At 48.4% G+C, this 23,370-nt stretch overlaps 2 long non-coding RNA genes and 1 pseudogene across 3 annotated transcripts in view; 2 read left to right on the forward strand and 1 right to left on the reverse strand.

Moving 5' to 3' along the window:
* Positions 1-5,890, forward strand: part of LOC115942662 (uncharacterized) — a 16,643-nt gene extending 10,753 nt beyond the window's left edge. Inside the window, exons 3-4 of one of the 2 annotated variants that reach the window (XR_014141498.1) lie at positions 3,697-3,752; positions 5,286-5,890. This is a non-coding gene — a long non-coding RNA (uncharacterized LOC115942662). The remainder of the gene's footprint in view (positions 1-3,696; positions 3,753-5,285) is intronic. The other variant, XR_004077266.2, reaches the window with a different exon arrangement.
* A 4,033-nt stretch (positions 5,891-9,923) lies between these two features.
* On the reverse strand, positions 9,924-10,685 carry LOC102750634 (GTP-binding nuclear protein Ran-like; annotated as a pseudogene).
* Positions 10,686-18,119: 7,434 nt separating this feature from the next.
* The window catches only part of LOC145717870 (uncharacterized), a 20,752-nt gene continuing 15,501 nt past the window's right edge, over positions 18,120-23,370 (forward strand). Inside the window, exon 1 of the long non-coding RNA XR_014141359.1 lies at positions 18,120-18,269. This is a non-coding gene — a long non-coding RNA (uncharacterized LOC145717870). The remainder of the gene's footprint in view (positions 18,270-23,370) is intronic.

Here is a 23,370-nt window from a genome sequence, read left to right on the forward strand (position 1 = left end):
GTCACTATGTGTACATATAATCCATTGCTTCTAATTGCTGCGTGATATGCCAGGGTACGCCTCCACCATCCTGAACCACAAACCCTGTCCCTGTGACAAACGCCCAGGATGCCTGGGCGTCCCTGTCCCCACAAATGGCACTGTGACGAACACCTCGTGCATCTCCCTCGTGGATCTCCCTCGTGGACCTATCCAAGCCGTTCTGTGGGATTCATGCTGTGCAAAAAGGGGTTAACACGGCAGGCCTGACTGCTTCTCCTTAGAAAGGCCTGCTGCCCAGGTTGGCCCTTGACTGGTGCCTGGGAATCGGGATTTGGGGAGGGTTCCCACCATTCCCTACCTGATGAGAGTGGCTCACTGTGCCTACATGCTTTATGTAAACAGTGGGGTTCGTGCCGAACTCCTGCTTTCTTTCTGGGAGACAGGAATGTGGGTACATGCCCGGCAAAGTGTGCCCACATGAGCAGCCCCCCTAAGTGCCCAATCTCTAATGGGATTCCCCAGTAGACACCATTTCACACATGTCATCACTACACATTGCTGGGGAGAGTTAAGCACGTCCTGTGTGACTCCCCGGGAAAAAGAGTGTTGGAAGCTTACGCCTGGTATCTCTTGGACTTGGCCCCATACACCTTTTCCCTATGCTGATTGGGCTTTGTGTCCCTTCACCGTGATAAATCTCAGCCACGAGTGCAACTATATCCTGAGTCCCATGAGCCCTCCAAGTGAACCATCCTTGTTCTCTCTTCATACATCGACTTGGTAAATCATTTGTAACCGGCTTGTCTGTGTCACGGCGTCTCTGCCCTTGTTCTGCCTCGAATGCCATTCTCTTCCTTCATTTGCCTTTTTTTTTTTTTTAAGATTTTATTTATTTTTCAACAGAGAGAGAGAGAGACAGCGAGAGAAGGAACACAAGCAGGGGGGGTGGGAGAGGGAGAAGCAGGCTTCCCGTGGAGCAGGGAGCCTGACGCGGGGCTCGGTCCCAGGACCCTGGGATCATGACCTGAGCCGAAGGCAGACGCTTAACAATTGAGCCCCCTTCATTTGCCTTTCTGATCGCTACTTCAAAACTGGATTCACTATTCAACTACAGAAATTTCCACCACCTGGAGGAAGTTTCTAGGGAGCCAGGGGGATGCCACCTCCAAAGTGAAACATGAGTTGGAACACCTCGTACCACTTACCATCAAGAAAAAGGCACAGTGTTTCCTGTTGAAACAGTGGCATAATGTTCCCTTCTTTCCTTCTAGGCTCTTGGCTGAGACCCCCTTGTAGTACAAGATGGAGTAACAGGAGAAAAACAAACAGAAATTTAATAACTTGCACACCTCCCGTATACACGAGAGACACCCAGGAAAACTGAGTAACTCCCCAAAATGGCAGAAGCCGTCCCCTTAAATACCATCTCCAACAAAAAACAAAAGATGTTGGGCATGGGGAGTCAGTTACGGGAGCTGATCTGAAAAAGCACAGTCAACAAGGGTAAGGTGGCTATGCAGATCTAAGTCATGGCCTTCTCCATTGATGAATTTCTAGAGATTTAGAGTCATTCCCCTCTTCCTGATACCGCCAGAGAGACACGCTTGCGAATGGAGATTTCCCTTGCACCTGTAAACCTCTCTAACAAAAGGGTACCATCTACTGTTTTTTCTGAGCTTCACTTGGCAGTTCCTTGAAAGTAATCTGCCTATCAGGATCCTTATGCCAAAGAGACATATTTTGGGGTGGCAAATGATGCTCCCCTACGGTGTCATTTCGGATTTTAGAGGCAACACACAGCCCATTCTAGCTGACCTCTCCAATGTAATTACTGAGTAACGCGGAGGCGGCCAGTTCTGAGGGAACCCGGAGCAAGAGACAGCTCGGAGTTAAGGCTCTAGGACAAGCCGCTCAGCTGAGAGTTCTTAAAAGTCTCTCTGGATAGAGATGCTGTACAGAGGCCCTGGCAAGCGCAAATAAGAGAATCACACACAGACCCTCAGGGTTCAAAGCAAGTCTGTGCCCTCCTGTTCTGCAGCCACATGTTTTCCTAGCTTTCCACCGGATGCCTGAGCATGGACCATCCTCAAAATTTTGGTTCACCGCTTACTTGTAGGAAACTTTCCACAGACAACCACACTCCGTGGCCTCCAGTTTCTTGCACTGAATTTGTGTTTTATTGAACTGGATTTGTAGCCTTTTGCCTTGCTAAGCGATCCACCTGTGTTGACTGTGTCTTCCAACTAGTTGTGTGATACCGAGCAAATGAACTCATCGGTTGAAAAGTGAGCGTAATAACACTTCCTTGCAGTGCTGGTTTCAGAGAAAGTGTGTAAAGGGCTTAGCATGGGGGCCCTAAAACAATAGTGTTTGTTAACACTAGGTTGTTAAGAACACAGTATGGTGGTTCCTCAAATAATTAGACATAAAAAAAAAAATGAAGCATAGACTTACCATATGATCCAATAATTCCATTTGAGGGTACATCCCCAGAAAAATTGCAAGCTGGGCCTCAAACAGATTTGCACACCCACGTTCCTAGCAGCATTGTTCACGATAGCCCAAAGGTGGAAACAACCAGAACGTCCAGTGATGGATGAATGGATACACAAAATGTGGCATACACATCCAATGGAATATTATTCAGCCTTAAAAAGGAAGGAAATTCTGACACATTCTACAACATGGATGAGCTTTGAAGAACTTAGGCTAAAATAAACCAGACACAAAAGGACAAATATTGTATGATTCTCCTTGTATCAGGTACCCAGAGTTTACCAAACTCATAGAAAGCAGAAAAGTGGTTGCCAGGGGTGGGGTGGGAGAGGGAAATGGGGAATTATTGTTTAATGGACACAGATTTTCAATTTGGGTTGATAAGAAAGTTCTGGAGGTGGATGGTGATGCCACTAAATGGTACATTTGAAAAATGGTTCAAGTGGAAATTTTAGGTGATGTATATTTTACCACAAAAGGTATGCAAATAAAATGTAATTGCTTTAAAACTAGGTTGTGAACTTCCTAAGAGCAGTGAGCGCATCTTTTACTTTTTTAGAGTGTCAGTCAATTAAAAATATTCATGGAGGGGCACCTGGGTGGCTCAGTCGTTAAGCGTCTGCCTTCGGCTCAGGTCATGATCCCAGGGTCCTGGGATCGAGCCCCGCATCGGGCTCCCTGCTCCGCGGGAAGCCTGCTTCTCCCTCTCCCACTCCCCCTGCTTGTGTTCCCTCTCTCTCTGTGTCTCTCTCTGTCAAATAAATAAATAAAATCTTTAAAAATATATATATATATTCATGGAAGCCTGACAACCGTATGTTGTCGAAGATGGAGAGCCTGACCTCACAGAGCTCATGTTCTAGATGAGTCTACCTCTCTCCATAGTGCCTGGTGAAATGTGTCAGACACAGGGGAAGGGCGCGTTGAGTGGCGACAAACATTTGCACAGGGCTCGGTAGCTTTTTGCTATCACCTCTAAAGCAGGCTTTAGGATTTTTGGAGGGCAAGGTCCTTTTCCTGCTTAGCTGTGGTAGCCAGCCTCCAAGATGGCCTCCAGTGATCTCTGCTTCCTGGTATACATGCCTTTGTGTGATCCTCTCGTTGAGTGTGGGTTGGCTTAATAAATAGAAGGCAGAAGTGATGATGTGTGATTGGAAGACTAGGTCATAAAAGGTAGAGTGGCTCATCTCTCAGTATCTGTCTCTTTCTCCCTCTCAGTACCTAACACTGGCGGAAGCCTTGTCCAGAGCAGCCCTATGGGAGAAGCCAATGTGGTAAGGAACTCAGGCCTCTTGCCAACAGCCACACGAATAAGCTTAGAAGCAGATCCTCTAGGTTCAGTCAAGTCTTGGGAGAGTATAGCCTGATGGCAGCCTTACCCCCCAAGACCTTCTGAGCCAGAACACCCAGATCCCTGACCCTCAGAAACTGTGTGCCATGATAACTGTCTGTTATTTTAAGCCACTAAGTTTTGAAGTCATTTGATGCACACAGCAACATATAACTAATATCTTCCCCCATCACAACACACTGGGTCACCGTTGAACCCTGGAACTAGACTCTCTGGATTCAAATCCTGGGTAGGCCACTTCTAAGCTGTGTGATCTTGAGCGTGTAACAATTTTCCTGTGACTCAGCTTCTTCGGTTATAAAATGGGGGATACGACCTCATTAGGTTGGGAGGATTAAATAAATGCGTATAAAGTGCTTAGCAAGGTGCCTGGCATATAATTAGCAGTCCGTAAATGGCCCCTGCTATTGCTGTCATTATTATAGGTGATGGGAGAATGGCACAAGGTCAGTGTGGGGATTAAGGGTGTCAGTAGCATGATGCTCTTGACCTCCGGGGAAAAGGGGCAAAAGTCTTTGCAAGTGCTCCTGAAACAGGCCCTCATGGTTTTGCCTCGATGCAGAGCATTATTGGGCATCTACTTACTGCAGATGGGACTGTGCCGCCCGGAGTGAGGAGAGCAGCCCTTAGGGACAGTTCCATGGATGCCAGGCTCAGGGGCTTGCCCAATCCTTGGGTGAAGCAGCCACCATTCAGAACACGTGTCCCCAGGTCTTAAACATCCCTGCTCTGGAAAATGAAGTCAGAGAACGCTTTAGACCTGTTGGACTGTGGCTAAAACGAGAAATGCTGGGATTTCTAGGTTCCAGGACTCAGTTGCTGTGATTTTCCCTTTTCCCAAAGGGAAAATATTTGATTCCAATTTATTGGGAGGCCCCAAATAAGCTTTTTCCCTCAGTTGGAAGGTATGACGTAGTGTGTCCGCCAAACGAGAGAGAGGGTGGGAAAATGTCAACAGGAAACTTCTACCATCAAAGCAGATTGCGGGGGGGTGGGAGGGGATGGGGTCCCTGGGGGATGGGCATTAAGGAGGGCACTTGATGGAATGAGCACTGGGTGTTCTATGCAATGGATGAATCACTGAACTCAATCTCTGAAACTAATAAAAAAAAAAAAGCAAATTGAATTACTAAGTGAAAGAAGCCAATCTGAAAAGGCTCCATACCGCATGAGTCCAACTCTATGACATTCTGAAAAAGACGAAACTATGGAGACAGTAAAAGGATCAGTGGTTGCCAGAGCTTAGGGGGAGGGAAGAATAGGCAGAGTGCAGAGGATTTTTAGAGCAATGCAATTAGTGTGTATGATACCATCATGGTGGATACGTGTCATTATGTCAGTGAGCCCTGTTGCTCAACTATAGACCCCGCCAATTAAAACCAGAAATAGACAAGCCCGCTTAACTCAGGCTCTAACTAAAACCCATTGTGCTTATTTCTTATCACACTTTCTTGAGGCATTGACGAAAATGTTTTGCAATGACTGGAGCGTTCCAACCACCAGACCAGAAAAGTTCTGATACCGACGGAATGCCTCGGAGGCCACACCCCACACGTCCTCTTCCTGGCCCATGATCATGGGCTGAACACATGCTGACCCCCACGTGTGATCACGCGCTCCCTGCCTGCTGTCTTGCACATATCCCCCAAACCTCTCTTTACAAAACTCTAGGTGTCCATCTTGCAGGTGGAGAGGTCGCTTGAGCCTGCCACCACCCCCCATTGCTGGCAACCGAAATAAATTTCTCCCTTTCTCCCTTCCAAACCCTCATCTCTGGAGTTATTGACTTCTCTTGCGGCGAATTTATCCGAGTTTGTTTGGCAAGGGCGTTGGCAAACCTGTCCAGCCCCCAATCTCCCCAGGATCCCCCTGGACGGAGCAGGTGGCCAGGGCTGTGCGAGGGCTCACCCGTTTGTTTCCTGAGTGAGTGGCTGTGACAGGTCGATCAGTAACAATTATACATTTGTGCAAACCCATAGAATGTACAACACTGTACAAGACCAAGAATAAACCTTAAGGTAAACTACAGACTCTGGGTGATTATGATGTGTCAATGTATGTCCATCAGCTTAACAAATGTGAGCTCTGGTGGGGGATGTTAAGTGGGGGTGCTGTTCATGTGGCGGGGAGAGAGGGTATATGGGAACTCTCTGTACCTTCCTCCCAATTTTGCTGTGAACTCTAAAAAATAAAATCTATGTTTTTAGGGGGCCTCGGTGGCTCAGTCGGTTAAACGTCTGCCTTCGGCTGAGGTCATGATCCCAGGGTCCTGGGATCGAGCCCTACATCAGGCTCCCCTCCTCAGTGAGGAGCCTGCTTCCTCCTCTGCCTGCCACTCCCCCTGCTTGTGCTCTCTCCCTCTGACAAATAAATTAAAAATCTTTTTATTTATTTATTTGACAGAGAGAGAGAGAGAGAGAGACAGCGAGAGAGGGAACAGAAGCAGAGAGAGTGGGAGAGGGAGAAGCAGGCCTCCCGCTGAGCAGAGGGTCCAACGTGGGGCTCCATCCCAGGACCCTGGGATCATGACCTGAGTCGAAGGCAGACGCTTAACGACTGAGCCACCCAGAAGCCCCCCCCAAAATCTATGTTTTTAAAGTAAAATGAGAAACGAAGCTTTGATTTGAAGGCATATTATTTAGAAGCCCGTTGACTCCAAGCAACAGAAGTTTCGACCTCATTGGACTTCAGAAGTTTAGCGGTCACAGGTGCCTGGCGAACCAGAAGGCAGGGATTATTGTTACGGAAGATGGGGGGCGGGCGGGGAGCTGCAGTGGGGCTCAGAAAGGCGGCCGAGAAGGCAGCCGCGAGCATAAGCAGAATACCTGCGGCCTGCCCCTCTCAGTGCTAGCAGCATTTTATGCTTGGTCTCCCCCTTCCTCTCTTCCCTCTCTCCCTCCTTCCCTTGGCCTTTTCTGCTCGCAGACTGCTCCCTCTGCCTCCTCAGGCCTACGGCCTTCCATAGCTCCCCTGTTTACACCGAACGGCCTCTGCTCTTCATAGATATATTTTCCCTTTCTCCATCCCAATCCTAAATTCCTGGGTGAGGAGACTCTGGTGGCCCTGTACCTTGGGGGCAGGTGTCTGCTCCCTGCCCCAGCACCCCTGGCCACGGTGGGTAGAGGCGGGGGCCTGGGAGCCCGGCACTGCTCAGAAAGTGAATGGGGAGGCGGGGGGAGGGGGGGCGGTGGCCTTAGGAGGGGGTGTGGAGGGCTGGTGGCTTTCAGAGGGGCCTAATTCTGCGACATGTGACAATCGTCCCCTTAGGAGCAGGAGCATTACGTGAGCTGCTGACAGAACTCTGCCCCACTTTCTGTGCTTGCTGCTGGTGCCCGCTTTCCCTTTTGATTTAAGGCCTTGCAGGGGCTCTGATTTGGAGCGTGGCATCGGAGGAATTCTTTACCGCCAACTAGCCTTAATTCCTCCTTCTTACATAACCAAATGGCAACCGAGAGGATGTTTGGATTCTGGCTTGCTGCCTTTTTTTTTTCTTTTCCGGTGCAGGAGTTTATTTATTAATTAGTGTGCAAAAAAATAAATAAATAAGGAAGTAATAAAATAGCCTTGTTGATGTTCTGGTCCGCGTGCTGTGTGCTCATCTGTCGGCAGCCTGGCGTGGGGAAGCGGAGCGCTCGGCCCCGGGGGAGGGGGCCGCACCGAGGGTGTCAGCATCATCCGCTGCGGATGCGACCGGCCAATGCAATTCATTCCTCTCCCTCCTTCCCCCCTGCCCGCCTCCCCCCACCCCCCGTTTCTCCCTCCTCCCTCCCTCTCTCCCTCCTCCCTCCCTCTCTCCCTCCCCGCTCGCGCCGCGAGGTCTGGGCGCCCTTGCAAGGAAAGAGGGCTTCCTGGGACAGTGGCTTCGAGGCCCGAGAGCTCGCATCAGTCATTCCAAACGACGTTAGGAAGCGGGACGGCATCGATAAGGCGGTGGAAAATCGGGTTCCAGACGGCCTCGGGGGGGCGCTCACGGCCGGGCCCGGGCCGCGCCACCCCCCCCAACCTCCCCGGCCGCCCGGCGCCCCGCCGGGGACAGCGCTGGTCCCGCCCCCGGCTCTCGACGCCGCGCTCCGTCACCCCTTCACTTCGGGGCTGCACGCGGGTGTACAGCCGTCGAGAATCGGAGCTCAGGGGTGCCGGGGCTCCCGGAGAGTGTGACTCAGAGGGGCAGAGGTTCCCCGCTCCCCAAAGCGGGGGCGTCCCAGGGCGACTGGGAACCCACGGCGGTGCGCCCACCACCCGTCCCCTCGCAAGGCTGGAGGAGGGGCTGGAAGGACTGCCTGATCGGTCTAAGAGAAGCTTCTGGCCCCTCCCCGGATGGTTTGGAGCGGTTCGTAATTCAGGCTGGCCCGCCTTTTCCGGCCCCTCCCAGCACCCTCACTCCCACCCCGAGGACGGGGCGCGCGCTATCCGGCAGGCGGGCCTGGGCACAGTCACTGCCGGAGCCCGAGCGTGGGCAGGAGGGCGGGCCGGAGAGCCGAGCGGGCGGGCCGGGAGGCGGGCCTTCCTCATCGGCTCCTCCCACTCCGGGAAGGATGGAGGGGTGGGGGCCAGGGGCGCCTGCCCTGTTGGAGCTCTGTTGGGGGCGCCAGCTGCCTTTGGCAAGGTTTTTGGATGTGGGGTCACACCAGGCTCCTCATCCTTATTCACCTCATGAGACACCCAGAAAATTTATATTATATAACATCCCAATGACTTCCTGGGGTGAACTGGAGAGTATTTGGAGAGTCGAAATGGGGCCTGGTGGAGGAAAGAATGATTTCATTGTGTGTATTATGCAATCATGTAAAGAAAATGAAATATAAACTATTAAAAATGGTGTTAAATACCCAGCAGGCATATACAATTTCCTAATGAAGTCTTCACAACCCTTCCTTTATTTTCTCCTTTATACTACTGAAAATTTCACACATATAAAAAAACAGATGAGTAGATAATCCTCAGCTTCAACAATTATCAAGGTAGGGTCAATTTTGTTTCATCTCTCTCCCCACCCACTTCCCCCTCCTGTTCTTATACTTTCATTTTTTTTTTTAAAGATTTATTTATTTATTTGAGAGAGAGAGAGAGCAGGGTGGGGAGGGGCAGAGGGAGAGTTAGAGAATCTCAAGCTGACTCCAAGCTGAGTGTGGGGCCCGGGGCAAGACTCGATACCACCACCCTGAGGTCATGGCCTGAGCCAAAATCAAGAGTCAGAGGCTTAACAGACTAAGCCACCCAGGTGCCCCTATCCTTTCATTTTTTTAATGATAAATTGAGCTTGTGTTTTAGTTAGCCTTTGCTGTGTAACAAGCCACCCCAAAGTGTACTGGCCTAAAACAGCAATGGTCCATGCTCTGTCATGATTGTGCTCACTTGGCCGGGCACTTTCTCTGCGGGTTTTGACTGGACTCATTCAAGAGGGAGGCTCAGCTGGGCTAGAAGGTCCAAGATGGCTTCACTTGCGTGTCTGGCTGTGGACTAGGACACCTCAAGTCTCTTCTCCTCCATGGCTTCTCCTGTTCTAGTAGGCTAGATGGACTCTTACGTAGCAACCCGAACCTTCTAAGGGAATCAAGGCAGAAGCCTCAAGCTTCCTGTCTTAACTGTGGGAGCCCCAAGTCACATCCACCTCTTTCTATTGGCAGAAGCAGGTCACAGGGCCAGCCCAGACTCTCGGGTGGGGGGATGGAGAAATAGCCGGGCTCCTAGATGGGAGGAAGACGTGGGAGGACCTACTACACAGTGCAAAGGAGCATGGGAGGGATTGGTGGGCTTTAATCAATCTAGCACAGTTTGCTTTCATCAACTTAACTTTTTATATGAGGTTTAATGCTTGCAGAGGCCACACATAATTCCTGATCTAGACTTTTTGATGATTAACACTTGAATGCTTGATAGTCACCATTGAGGAGAAACTTTGTTAGCACAGGTAAGCAATTGACTTTTTTTTTATCATCCATTTAAAATTGTGCAACAGTTGGAATTATATTTAAAGCATCTAGCAGCCCTTCCTTTAGTGAACAGGTGAGATGTTGAAATTTCTTATTGTAATGCAAATGGATTTTGAAACCAAATGTGTCTCTTCCTATTAGGCACTTAAAATAAAGGTGGTCTAATTGGCAGAAGGCACATGCATTAGAGAGCCGCCAACCTGTGGTTGGCGTGGGTGCCATGAAATTGCGCACCAGCCGCAGAAGGATAGAGATATCTGGTACATGTGGGGATGGTGTTTCTGGGCACGCTGTGGGGGCCCCCCTCTACCAGCCTCATACTGCACTACCAGAACTGTGTCCGTGCCAACCTCTGGTGGGGCAAGAACAGGCATGGCCGCGAACTCCAAGTGAGGGTCTCCAGTTAGTTTTCAAACAAGCCAAAGGAAGAGCTTCTCAAAGTTTGTAGTTACTTTTAGCAGAAATGTCATAGTACTGAAGATTCTTCTTTCGATGGAAAATGATGGATTTTGCCTTAACTTTCCTGTCCTTAATACCCACTTTGATGCCACCCAACGTGATGGGGATGTTTTCACATACTTGTACCAAATCTCTATGCCAGTGAGGCACACCCTTGGAAGTAATGCTCGATGTTACATCAGACATTACGATGGCACACTGGGTTCATATATAACAGCCATCTCTCCTTGGTCTACCAAATTTCTCCTGACCTCTTGGATTCCATACATTGAACTCAATGGTCCTCTTCTGGTGTGGAACACAAGGCAATGGGCATCAACCTCCAACGTAGTCACATACTTCTCCAATTCACCAGTCAAATGATGTTCTACGAATGTCGTTTTTCCAGCACCATCATCACCAACCAACACAAGTTTGAACTGAACTTGTGATTCTCCTTGGGCAGCTTCCAGAAGCATCCCCATGCTCCATCTGACTGAGGGCGTTATGACCATTATTCTTGCATTTACTGTTAACATGATAGCACTCTCCATCTGTGTACCCTCTTGTAAAACTAGGCAACAGTCTACAAGACCACACTTCTCACACCAACTGCAGAGTTGGGGGGTCCCCAAGACCACCTTCAGGTTTGATTATTTGATAGAAAGACTCACAGAACTCACTGAAAGTTGTTATACCCACAGTTATAATTTATTACAGTGAGACGATACTGATTAAAATCAGTTAAGGGAAGAGACACAGGGAACAGTCCAGAAAGGTCCAAACACAGAGCTTCCAATTGTCATTTCCTGGTGGTATCATGGACAGCATTAACTCCTCCCAGCAACTATGAATGACAATCCATAGGAGTATCACCAAGCAGGGAAGCTCACCTGAGCCGAGCCTCGGTGTCCAGAGTGTTTACTGGAGGTCAGTCGTATACTCATGGTTGATTTCCCCCCCCACAACACCCCCACCCTCCCTGGAGGCTGAGCTGAGCCTGTGGGACCCAAAGATCCCACCGTAAATCACATTGTTACACTATCTGGTGTGGTCCAAGGCCCCCTTGGAACCAAAGACACTCTTGCCAGGCAAGACTTTCCATAGGTTGAGATCACCTCCCAGGAGCTGAAGGCAAAGGCTGCCCCTTTTTCTGAGCAAGGTTCATTCCTCACCACACACCCCTCATTCTGCTTTTCCTCTCTCTCCCTTCCCTTCCACCTCTCCTGTCCTAGGCTGGGGGCTAACACTGTTATCATAGGGGGTTTGAAGATCAATGAAAAGGAGGGGCATCTCAAGTGTTCCCTCCCTGGGGTCTCCACACCTTTGTGCCCAGGGCGCCGGGTGGCAGAGGCCAGCCACATTGCTGCCTGCTAGCTGAGCTCAGGGAGATGGCGCATGGGTGTGGAAAGTGCAGTTGGTCTGGGCAGCTAGAGGAGCTCTTGACTCCCCCCATGACCCAGCCAGCCAGGGCCTGTCAGAAGCATCATGCCTGCCCCCTGGAGTGTGAGAGGACTGACACAAAAGGGACAGAGAGGGGAATGCCTCGGTGACTTAGTCAATTAAGCATCTGCCTTCGGCTCAGGTCATGATCCCAGGGTCCTGGGATCGAGCCCCACACTGGGCTCCTTGCTCAGTGGGGAGCCCACTTCTCCCACCGCTTGCTGCTCCCCCTGCTTGTGATCTCTCTCTCTCTCTCTGACAAATAAATAAATAAAATCTTTTAAAAAGGGGGGGGACAGAGAGAGGGGCCTGAGCAAGTCTGTGCTAAGTTGCCTGGGGCACTGACCACCACTCCCAAGTCCAAGTTGAACCCTGAGCTTCAGGCAGAATAAGATCGGCCACCACCACACCCTAGGAGACCAGGCATCTTGGAGATTACACGCACACGTGACTCTGGGAAGGAAGGCCACACCCAGCATGTGGGACAGAAGTAGATGATGAAGAATCTGGAGCCCCGTTCTAAGAGTAGGTGACAGATTGTTTTCCAAAATGGCCACAATTAAAAAAAAAAAAAAAAGGCCACAATTCCAGTTGCATGAGGTATCTAGAATAGTTAACTCATAGAAACAGACAGTAGAATAGAGGTGCCAGAGGCTGAGGAAGGGGAAAGGGGCAGTCACTGTACAGAGTCTGAGTTTGGGATGATGAAAAATTCTGGAGTTGACAACACCTAAGGCTGGTGAGAATGTGGAGCAACAGGAACGCTCATTCATTGCTGGTGGGAATGCAAAATGGTACAGCGGCTTTGGAAAGTAGTTTGACAGTTTCTTACAAAACTGAACATAGGTAGGGGGCCTGACTGGCTCAATTGGTGGAGCGTGCCACTCTCCATCTTGGGGTCATGAGTTCAAGCTGCACATTGGGTATAGAGATTATTTTTTTTATTTTTTAAAGATTTTATTTATTTATTTATTTATTTATTTATTTATTTATTTATTTGACAGAGAGAGACACAGCGAGAGAGGGAACACAAGCAGGGGGAGTGGGACAGGGAGAAGCAGGCTTCCTGCTGAGCAGGGAACCCGACATGGGGCTCGATCCCGGGATCATGACCTGAGCTGAAGGCAGACGCTTAACTGACTAAGCTACCCAGGTGCCCCTACTTTTAAAAAAGTGTGAAGAAAAAAAACACTAAACATAGGCTTACCATATAATCCAGCAAATGCGTTCCTTGGTATTTATCCAAAGGCTTTGAAAGCTTATGTCCACACAAAAACGTGCACACAGATGTTTATAGCAGCTTGTTCATAATTGCCAAAACTTAGATGCAACCAAGATGTTTTCAGTAGGTGAGTGGATAAACAGTGGTACATCCACACAGTAAAATATGATTCAGCACTAAGAAGAAATGAGCTGTCAAGCCATGTAAAGTCATGGAGGAAACTTAGATGCATGTTACTAAGTGAAAGAAGCCAATCTGAAAAGTCTACATACTGTATACTTCCAACTATATGACATTTTGGAAAAGGCAAAACTACGGAGACAGTAAAAAGATGGCGGTTACCAGGGGTTGGGGGAGAGAGAGGGATAAATAGGCAGAAAACAGAGGATTTTTTGAGGCAGTGAAAAGAAATGGTCCTATACTAACTCAAAAATGCTAAATGAATAAAAGATAGCATTTTTTAAAAGTATATTTAAAAAACGCTCTGGAAATGAATGGTGGTGATGGTTGTACAATGTGAATGTATTTCATGCCACTTGAATGTACACCTAAAAATGGATAAAAGGGTAATTTTGATGTTATGTATATTTTACCACAATACTAAAAAAAAATTTTTTTTAAAGTAAGCTCCACGCCCAATGTGGGGCTTGAACTCACAACACCGAGATCAAGAGTTGCCTGCTCTACCGATTGAGCCAGCCAGGTGCCCCACAATATAAAATATTTAAAGAAAACATATGGCCACAATTATTACCCTCCCTGTACCTGTACCCTCCTCAGTGCAGAGCAGCTCCTCCCATCAAGAGGTGTAGCCCTTGAACCTGGTCTTGGGACTTGCTCTGACCAATCCGAATACCAAACGTCATGCCTGGTCCAGGCGTGTCAAGAAGCCTTGAGCATTTTTGCTGTTTCTGTTGGCTCTCCTGCAACCCAGCCACCTCCCTATGAACAGACCCAGGCTCGCCTGCTGGGGGATGCCAAGACCATGTGGGAGAAAGACAATCTGACCGGCTGAGGCCATCCCAAACCAACCTGTCCCAGCCACCCTGGCAGTGGATACTATAGACATGGGCATGAACCACGTGCATCAGTGGACCAAGCCCAGATTGCCAGTCCACAGAATCAAGAGCTAAATCAAGAGTTGGATGGGGCTCCTAGGTGGTTCAGTTGGTTAGGTATCTGACTCTTGATTTTGGCTCAGGTCATGATCTCAGGGTCCTGAGATCAAGCCCCCTGCATTAGGCTCCATGCTCAGTGTGGAGTCTGCTTGAGACTCTCTCTCACTCTCTCTGCCCCTCCCCCCTCGCTTGCGTGCTCTCTCTCTCTCTCTAAAAAAAAAAAGTTGGTATCTTAAGGCACTAAGTTTGGTGGTGGATTGTTTTGTAGCAAAAGCTAACTGTCTCAGAGTGTGGTGATGGAGGTAAATAAGGACTTTCCTGGTGAGGAGCCTAACCCTCTCAGATGCTGGTTTCCCTTAAGTTGGAATGTTTGAGGGACACTGGCCACTAAGGGTTCTGGGAACACTTTTGGAGATAGCTATTACCTTCATTGATGCTGAAGAAGCCTAGAACTTCTTGGAGGTCCAGGATCCAGCCTTATGGGTTCTTGGATTTCAGAATCCAATATGAAAGAAAGTGGGTGAGCCAGAGAGCAACTAGCCGAGAACTTCCGGTGTGATGGCGGTGGGCACAGGGATAGGAAGGGGTTGGGAGCCCAAGCTGGCCCTCCCAAGAAGCAGGCCCACCTGCTCTCCGTCGGGCTTCCAGGATGCTGTGCGGGCAGCCCAGCAGCAATGCCCCCAGGCAGGCTGGTGGGCCCACTCTGCTTCCCCTGGTGGGAGGCTCAGATGGGCCAAGATTAATGCTAAATGTGGAGATTCTTACTCAGAGCTGGGTTTCACACCTTCTGGCATTCAATACTAGCCTAGTTTTTAATAAAAAACAACACTATTTTGGTGCCGTAAACCTATTTTTCACCATCTGGCATACCCTTATGCCTCTTATGTTTTTTCTTCTAGTACCACCTGACAGGAAGAAACCATCATGGGACTAGAAGCTCCCTACCAAGGAGGATATTACTGCACATTCAAATGGACAAGGTACCTCTCTGCAAGTGTGGCTGCTTTATTCTGAGCAGCAGACTTTTAAAAAACCTCTTTCTACAAATGTCAATAGAACAAAAGAAGTTTGGCTCGTGAAATATTAAGATAAAAAATAAGTTTGATTTTTTTTTTTTTGCATAACAGATGATGACAATCTAAAAATACACAAGAGGCTAACAAGGAAGAAAAACCACTCCTTCTGTCTGAGGGGAATGGCGAAATAATGGCCCAAAACTGTCCTCTGCAATTCCTTTGGGGGTGACATTAAAGGAATGGAAGGCATTGGGGAAACCAACGGGAAAATTAGCTTTAAAAAAAAAAGATTTCAGGGCGCCTGGGTGGCTCAGTTGTTGAGCGTCTGCCTTCAGCTTGGGTCGTGATCGCAGGGTCCTGGGATCAAGCCCTGCATCAGGCTTTCTGCTCTGCGGGAGGCCTGCTTCTCCCTCTCCTACTCCCCCTGCTTGTGTTCCCTCTCTCGCTGTGTCTCTCTCTGTCAAATAAATAAAATCTTTAAAAAAAAAAAAAGATTTCATTCTCAAGCAATCTCTGCACCCAACATGGGGCTCGAACTCACAACCCAGAGCTCAAGAGTCACATGCTCTACCAACTGAGCCAGCCAGGCGCCCCCAGGAAAATTAGCTTTGTTAGTAAAATTAGCTTAATTAGTAAAAATAATTCTCATCGGATCTAGTTTTTAACAAATCAATGGGCATTTTATGATTCTATGTATTTTCTGGAGTAGAAGTCTGATGTCAGACTTATGTTCACCGCATCTGTTTACCGATAAGAAGAGCTACTCCAAAGCACACAAATGTCTCTAGGGAAGGGGTCTTGGCCTCTTTTTACTCCGTGAGCCTGTGGTTCTTCTTGGTTCTTGTGTATGTGAGATGAGTGTGTCTGTGTGTGTGCACGTGAGTGCGTGTGCACATGGGTGGGAGGGTGGATCCATGCTTTGTGGATCCACAAAGAAGAGTTTATGATTTGGGGGAGCCCTTAAAGAGAAAAAAAGAACAGAATGGATACAGAATTAGGTAGGAGAGGGATGTTATTTAGAGTAAGAAAGAAAACACAATACATAGCATTAAAAAAAAAAAAAAAGTAATCTCGGGCGCCTGGGTGGCTCAGTTGGTTAAGCGACTGCCTTCAGCTCCTGGAGTCCCAGGATCGAGTCCCACATCAGGCTCCCTGCTCAGCAGGGAGTCTGCTTCTCCCTCTGACCCTCCTCCCTCTCATGCTGTCTCTCATTCTCGCTCTCAAATAAATAAAATCTTTAAAAAAAAAAAAAAAAGACCCTCAAAAAAAAAAAAAGTAATCTCTACACCCAACGTGGGGCTAGAACTTATGATCCCAAGATCAAGAGTTACATGCTCTACTGACTGAGCCAGCCAGGCACCTAACACATAGCATTTTAAAGGCTGAGAAATACCTCAAATCTCACATAATTCAGAAAACTGACATAAACTTTTGTTAACTGCCTGACAACACCCTACAAGGCTTTTCCCCTATAATTTTTGGCTGCAGACTCTTTGAGCACCTTTTTGTATGACAACAATTTTGTGATATCATTTTCTAGCAAGAGGATAGAAAGATAACTTATTCTGTTTTTCTTCTGGCGTAGTTGATGGAAATTTGGTTTTCATTGTTTTTTTTTAAAGATTTTTAATTTATTTACTCACGAGAGAGAGAGAGGCAGAGGGAGAAGCGGGGTCCCTTGGGGACTCGATCCCAGGACCCTGGGATCATGAACCGAGCCAAAGGCAGACGCTCAACCATCTGAGCCACCCAGGCGCCCTGGTTTTCATTATTGATAGTTTAGAAAATTTTCGGCTTCTCAATTTGTTATTAGTAATGCTGTATACATTTGGGGGACTGCTGTCAAATATGGGGAAACCTCTATCAAGTTTCTTTTATAGAAAAGCTGTACATTTTCAGGCATATCAAGGATTCAAGTTCAGGGACCAATCTCAAATACTCTGAATTAACAATACTTATTAGCCCACTTGACCTCAATGCCTTGTGGAGGTCTATTATGAGATTTCTGTTATCTTTGTCATTGTCAGTATTTTGGTCAAATCAGCAAGAAATTTAAATATTTTCCCATTGTGTTCATATACTTCACTTCATTAAGTAGATGATTAAACAAACCAAGAACCTATTTATTACCTCTATTCAAAATTTATCGCTTTCTCCTTTGGTATGATCTGAAAAAAGAATTTGTTACAGTTTATTTTTCCATGCCAGAATTGTTTCTATTGGTTACATATGGATACACCTGAAAAATAATTTCATTTTATAGGGATTTTGCAATTACATTCACTGCATTATTGATGATATTCTTGGGAGGACAAATTTCTGTTTTGATCTGCTCACAAGTTGAGGCATTTGGAGATTGGAAGAATTTCCCACAGACTAGCTTGCGCTCTGCACATTTCAAACCTCATTTCTCCTCCTCCCACGCCCCAGCTGCTGTAGTGCTCGATGTCATGATGCCAGGTGGGCAGTGGGATTATTCCCGGAAGTCATTCCTACCCCGGGATGGCCGGTAATAACTGCATATGTAAACAGTTCCCATTAAAGGCACACTCAATGTATTCCCAACTCCCAACTGGGGTATTAGCCAGACCCCAAAGGCCCTGGGCCTCTCCAGGACCAGAGGGGAAGTGTGACAGAGGGTCAGAGCGGGAAGAGAGCGACCTTAATTAATTACAGCTCAAATCGTTCACTTCTGCAAACTGTAGCAATACACATGACCAGGTGAATACATTTCTGGGGCCCCGCCGAGGGGCCCCCTCACTTCAGCTTCATTAGCTCCGGGCGGGTGTGAGTGTGCGAGGGTTTTTTGTTTCTTTCTTTAACGAGCGGCAGCGGAATACCAAAGGGCCGACTCCGGAAGGCTCCGATCTGCGTCTCCCTACGACCTTGAACAAGCGGCTCGCCTCTGCGTCCACCTCGGTCCCGCACCTGCCGGCCTCCGGCGCGCGCAGGAGCCCCCTAGTGCCGACCCCGTCCCCGGCCGTGCGGCCCCGTGGCCTCTAGAGGGCACCACACCCCCATCCCGGAGCACCGGCCGCGTGCGCTCGGTTGCCAAGGGGACCGCGGCGTCTCGCGGCTGGACCGGCTCCCGGGGACTTCCGGTGCTCTGCGCGCAGGTGCTCGGCGCGGCCGGTCCACGCTGGCAGAACCCAGGTCAAGGCCGCAGGGCCTGGCGTGGACCCCGCTCGGGTTTGAACGACTGCTCGTGATGGGGCAGGAGCCTCAGGGAGCGCGCCGGCTTCCTCACTGAAGTTCCGGGAACCCTTTCAGGTGCACACAAGAGTTTTCCTTACCCATGAGCCCCCGGGGGGCAAAGGGCCGGGCCCCCTAATGAGGTCTGCGAGGCGAGGGGAGGGTGGCTTCCCCAGCACTAGGCCTCCTCTGGGGACTTGGCCACCTGTCAGGCTCCTAAAGCGTACAGGACACCCCTGCTCTTGATTTGGGGTGTCTGGGACCTGGGAGGGGGGCTTGTGACAGGTCGGGACCGCGAGCCGGGGTGGGCACACCAGCTAGAGAAGAAGGCGCCGGGCCTCGGAGGGCCTGTGTTGGTGGCACCCCCCGGAGCTGGGCCGCGGGATCCGATGGGGTCCGCACCGCCCCTCTTTGGAGGCCAGGCTGTGCCCTGGGAGGAGGGCCCATCCCGCGGGGCAGCCCCCTCCGAGGCTGGCTGGCTTGGGTCTGGGAGCCGTGGCCGTAGCTCAGGTTTTCAACAAAGTATTGTCTTTGACCGCTGGGCCTCAGGGCCCCGGGGGTCTCCGGGAGACTGTCCAGAGCTCCCCTTCTAGGTCTGAGTAGAGGGTTGGGGCGAGGAGGCAGAAGCAAGGAATTCAGGTGAGAAAATCACTGTGATGAATATGCCGATCATCAGTCCCCACAGCTGAACCCTGGGATAGCCCCGGGTCAGGTGTGGGAGGCTGCTGGGCTGGGCCCGGCCCCGTTGTGGACTCGGCACAATCACAATAGCTACTGATTGGGGGTGGGGGGGGTGGGGGTAGGGTGGGGGGCAGGGGGCGGGAAGGGTTGGCCAACAGAGAAGGTACAGGAGGGTATCTGTGGAACCCGTGGGGGGCGGGCTGAGGGGGTGCGAGACTTCCTTGCAGCCCCAGGCAGAAAAGGCACACGGGTGTGTGTGTGTGCGTGCGTGTGTAAATCAGCATAACACAGAAGGCATTGTTTTAATCACCTTAAAGCGTATAGTTCGTTAGCATTACGTCCAGTCCCAGTGTCGTGCAACCATCAACTTTATCTAGTTCCAGAACATTTTTTTTTAAAGATTTTATTTATTTATTTGACAGAGAGAGACAGCGAGAGAGGGAACACAAGCAGGGGGAGTGGAAGAGGGAGAAGCAGGCTTCCCGCGGAGCAGGGAGCCCGACGCGGGGCTCGATCCCAGGACCCGAGCGGAAAGCAGACGCTCAACGACTGAGCCACCCTGGCGCCCCCAGAACATTTTTATCACCACAAAAGGGAACCGATTCCATTAGCTGTCACTCCCTATCCCCACCCCCCTCCCAGCCCCAGGCAACCACTACTCTTTCTGTCCCTATGGATTCGCCTATTCTGGGTATTTCAGACAGATGGAATCATAGAGTATTTGGTCGTTGGCTTTCCCGGAGCGTGATGCTTCCAAGGTTGATCCGTGTCCTAGCGTGTACGGGTACTTCGTTCCTTTTGGTGGCCGAAAAATATTCCATCGTGCGGACATAGTTGTAGTGCATTCTGTTTATCCATTCCGCTATGAATAGGCACTCGAGCCGTTTCCACATTTTGGCGATTCTGAATAGACACATGTAGCTTTCCTCTGTGTCTTGCTCTCGTCTGGGGTTTCCTCTGAGTGCAGCACTCCCTGCTGATGCTCGGATGTGAACGGCCCCCCACCCTAGTCGGGGGAACTTCGGGGCTCATCAGGCTCGGCCTCAGGCCCCGATATGAAGTAAGAAGAGGGGAGACTGGCTGTCTGTGGGGCGGGGAAGGGTGCGGGGAGCCTGGGGAGCACCCCCTGCACGAGCAGACCAACGTGGTCTTTCTTTGCCAAGGGAGAGGGGCACGTTGTGATGGCCAGTTCTAGGAAAGGTAGCCGATCTCCCCCTTTACTTCCAGAAATCTCTGCGTGGGGGACTCTGTCTCCAAATCCACATGCAGGGAATCTTCCCTGGGCCTGTGGATCCGTGAACAAACCAGATCAAGGTAAGATTTTAATGGCTGGGGGTCCTTTGACCTGTCAAGTCTTCTAGTTACAGAAAATAAACCCGCCTTCCTCCTCTCTGTTCCACCCTGCTCTTGACTAGAAATCAGCTGCTCAGTGAACAGGAGCAGCTCCATTCCAAATCAGGTCATTTGGAATTCAGCATTTCCTGACATACCATGGGTGAGCTGCTCTCAGATTTCCAGGTTCCATTTGAAAAAAAATTTTTTTGTTTTATTTTATTTTTAAATTCTAGTAGAATTAACGTACAGTGTTTTATTAGCTTTAGGTGTACGGGATAGTGATTGAACAGTTGTATTCATTACTCAGCGCTCATGACAACAAGTGCCGTCCTTCATCCCCATCACCTATTTCACCCATCCCCCCAAGCCACCTCCCCTCTGGTGACCATCTGTTTGTTCTCTAGAGTTAGGAGTCTGTTTTTTCGTTTGTCTCTCTTTTTTCTTTGTTCATTTATTTCTTAAATTCCACATGAGTGAGATCATACAGTATTTGTCTTTCTCTGACTGATTTCACTTAGCATAATACCCTCTAGCTCCATCCATGTTGTTGCTAATGGCAAGATTTCATGCTTTTTTATGGCTGAGTGGTATTCTATTGTGTATATATACCACAACTTTACTATCCATTCATCTATTTTTTTAAATATTTATTTGAGAGAGAGAGAGCACGTGAGCACAAGCAGGGGGGAAGAGGGAAAAGCAGGCTCCCCACCGAGCAGGGAGGCCGATGCGGGGCTCCATCCCAGGACCCTGAGATCATGACCCGAGCCGAAGGCAGACGTTTAACCAACTGAGCCACCCAGGCGCCTCTCCATTCATCTACTGATGGACACATAGGTTGCTTTTATATCTTGACTAGTGTAAATAATGCTGCAATACACATAAGGGTGCATGTATCCTTTCAAATTAGTGTTTTGGTTTTCTTTGGGTAAATACCCAGTAGTGGAGTTACTGGATTGTATGGTAATTATCTTTTTATTTTCATTTTTTTTTTTAAAGATTTTATTTATTTATTTGACACACACAGAGAGAGAGCACAAGCAGGGGGAGCGGCCCGGAGAGGGAGAAGCAGGCTCCCCATGGAGTAGGGAGCCCGATGTAGGGCTCAATCCCAGGACCCCGGGATCATGACCTGAGCTGAAGGCAGATGCTAAACCGACTGAGCCACCCAGGCGCCCCTCTTTTTAAGTTTTAGAGGAGACTTGATGATACTGTTTTCCACAGTGGCTGCACCAGTTTGCATTCCCACCAACAGTGCACAAGGGTTGTCCTTTCTCTCCACAGCCTCACCAGAACCTGTTGTTTCTTGTGTTATTGATTTTAGCCATTCTGACAGGTATGAGGTGGTATCTCATTGTAGTTTTGATTTGTAGTTCCCTGATGCCAAGTGGTGTTGCACATCTTTTCATGTGTCTGTCGGCCATCTGGATGTCTTTGGAGAAATGTCTGCTCATGGCTTCTGGCCATTTTTAAATTGGATTATTTGGATTTTTTGTGTGTGTGTGTGTTGTATAATTCTGTTATTTTTAATAATTTTATCATTTCAGTGACAGTAATTTATTTTTAAATCTTATTGAGTTAATGATATAGACATGTTGCAAAAGCAAAAGGTATGAAGGGTTTATATTGAAAAATGTGTTGCTTCTATCGTCAGTTCATGTGCATACATTTTTTTCCCTCAGAGGTTACCAATTTTACCAGTTTAAAAAAAATTTTTTTTTTTTTTAAAGATTTTATTTATTTATTTGAGAGAGATAGAATGAGACAGAGAGAGCACATGAGAGGGGGGAGGGTCAGAGGGAGAAGCAGACTCCCCGCTGAGCAGGGAGCCCGATGCGGGACTCGATCCCGGGGCTCCAGGATCATGACCTGAGCCGAAGGCAGTCGCTCTACCAACTGAGCCACCCAGGCGCCCCTAAAAAAATTTTTTTTAAAGATTTATTTATTTGAGAGAGAGAGCAGGAGCAGGGTGGGGGGAGAGGGAGAGAGGGAATCTCAAGCAGACTCCCCAGTCATCATGGGGCCCGACTCAGGGCTCAATCCCATGACCCTGAGATCATGACCTGAGCTGAAACCAAGAGTCAGACACTTAACCAACTGAGCCACCCAGGCACCCTCAGTGTTTTAAAAATTATTCTGAAGATGTTATAGGAATAAGAAACACACATGTATGTGTGTATGTGCATACATGTGTATGTGTGTATGTGACTGTGTATTTTTCTTACCAAAATGGTGGTTTAGTATAAAAAATGTTCTGCAAGTTGTATAAGTTCTTTATATATTTTGGATACTAGCCCTTTATCTGATACGTCATTTGCAAATATCTTCTCCCATTCAGTAGGTTGTGTTTTTGTTTTGTTGACTGTTTCCTTTGCTGTGAAGAAGCTTTTTATTTTGATGTAGTCCCAATAGTTTATTTTATTTTATTTTTTTCCAATAGTTTATTTTTGCTTTTGTTTCCTTTGCTTGAGGAGACATATCTAGACAAATGTTGCCTCAGCCAATATCAGAGAGATTACTGCCTGTGCTGTCTTCTAGGATTTTTATAGTTTCAGGTCTCACATTTAAGTCTTTAGTCAATTGTGAGTTTATTTTTGTCTATAGTGTTAGAAAGTGGTCCAATTTCATTCTTTTGCATGTTGCTATCAAGTTTTCCCAACACCATTTGTTGAAGAGACTGTCTTTTTCCCGTTGCATATTCTTGCCTCCTTTGTTGTAGAATAATTGACCCTGTAATCATGGGTTTATTTCTGGGCTCTTTATTCTGTTCCTTTGATCTGTGTGTTTTTGTGCCAGCACCGTACTGTTTTGATCACTACAGCTTTGTATTTATCTTGAAATCTGGGATTGTGATATCTTTAGTTTTTTTTTTTTTTTTTAAAGATTTTATTTATTTATTTGAGACAGAGAGAATGAGAGACAGAGAGCATGAGAGGGAGGAAGGCCAGAGGGAGAAGCAGACTCCCTGCTGAGCAGGGAGCCCGATGTGGGACTCGATCCTGGGACTCCAGGATCATGACCTGAGCCGAAGGCAGTCGCTTAACCAACTGAGCCACCCAGGTGCCCTGATATCTTTAGTTTTGTTCTTTTTCAAGATTGCTTTGGTTAGGGGCGCCTGGGTGGCTCAGTCGTTAAGCGTGTGCCTTCGACTCAGGTCATGATC

The sequence above is a fragment of the Leptonychotes weddellii genome, chromosome X (assembly GCF_054177405.1).
Source record: "Leptonychotes weddellii isolate Sample4059 chromosome X, ASM5417740v2, whole genome shotgun sequence".
Classification (NCBI taxonomy): Eukaryota; Metazoa; Chordata; class Mammalia; order Carnivora; family Phocidae; genus Leptonychotes; species Leptonychotes weddellii.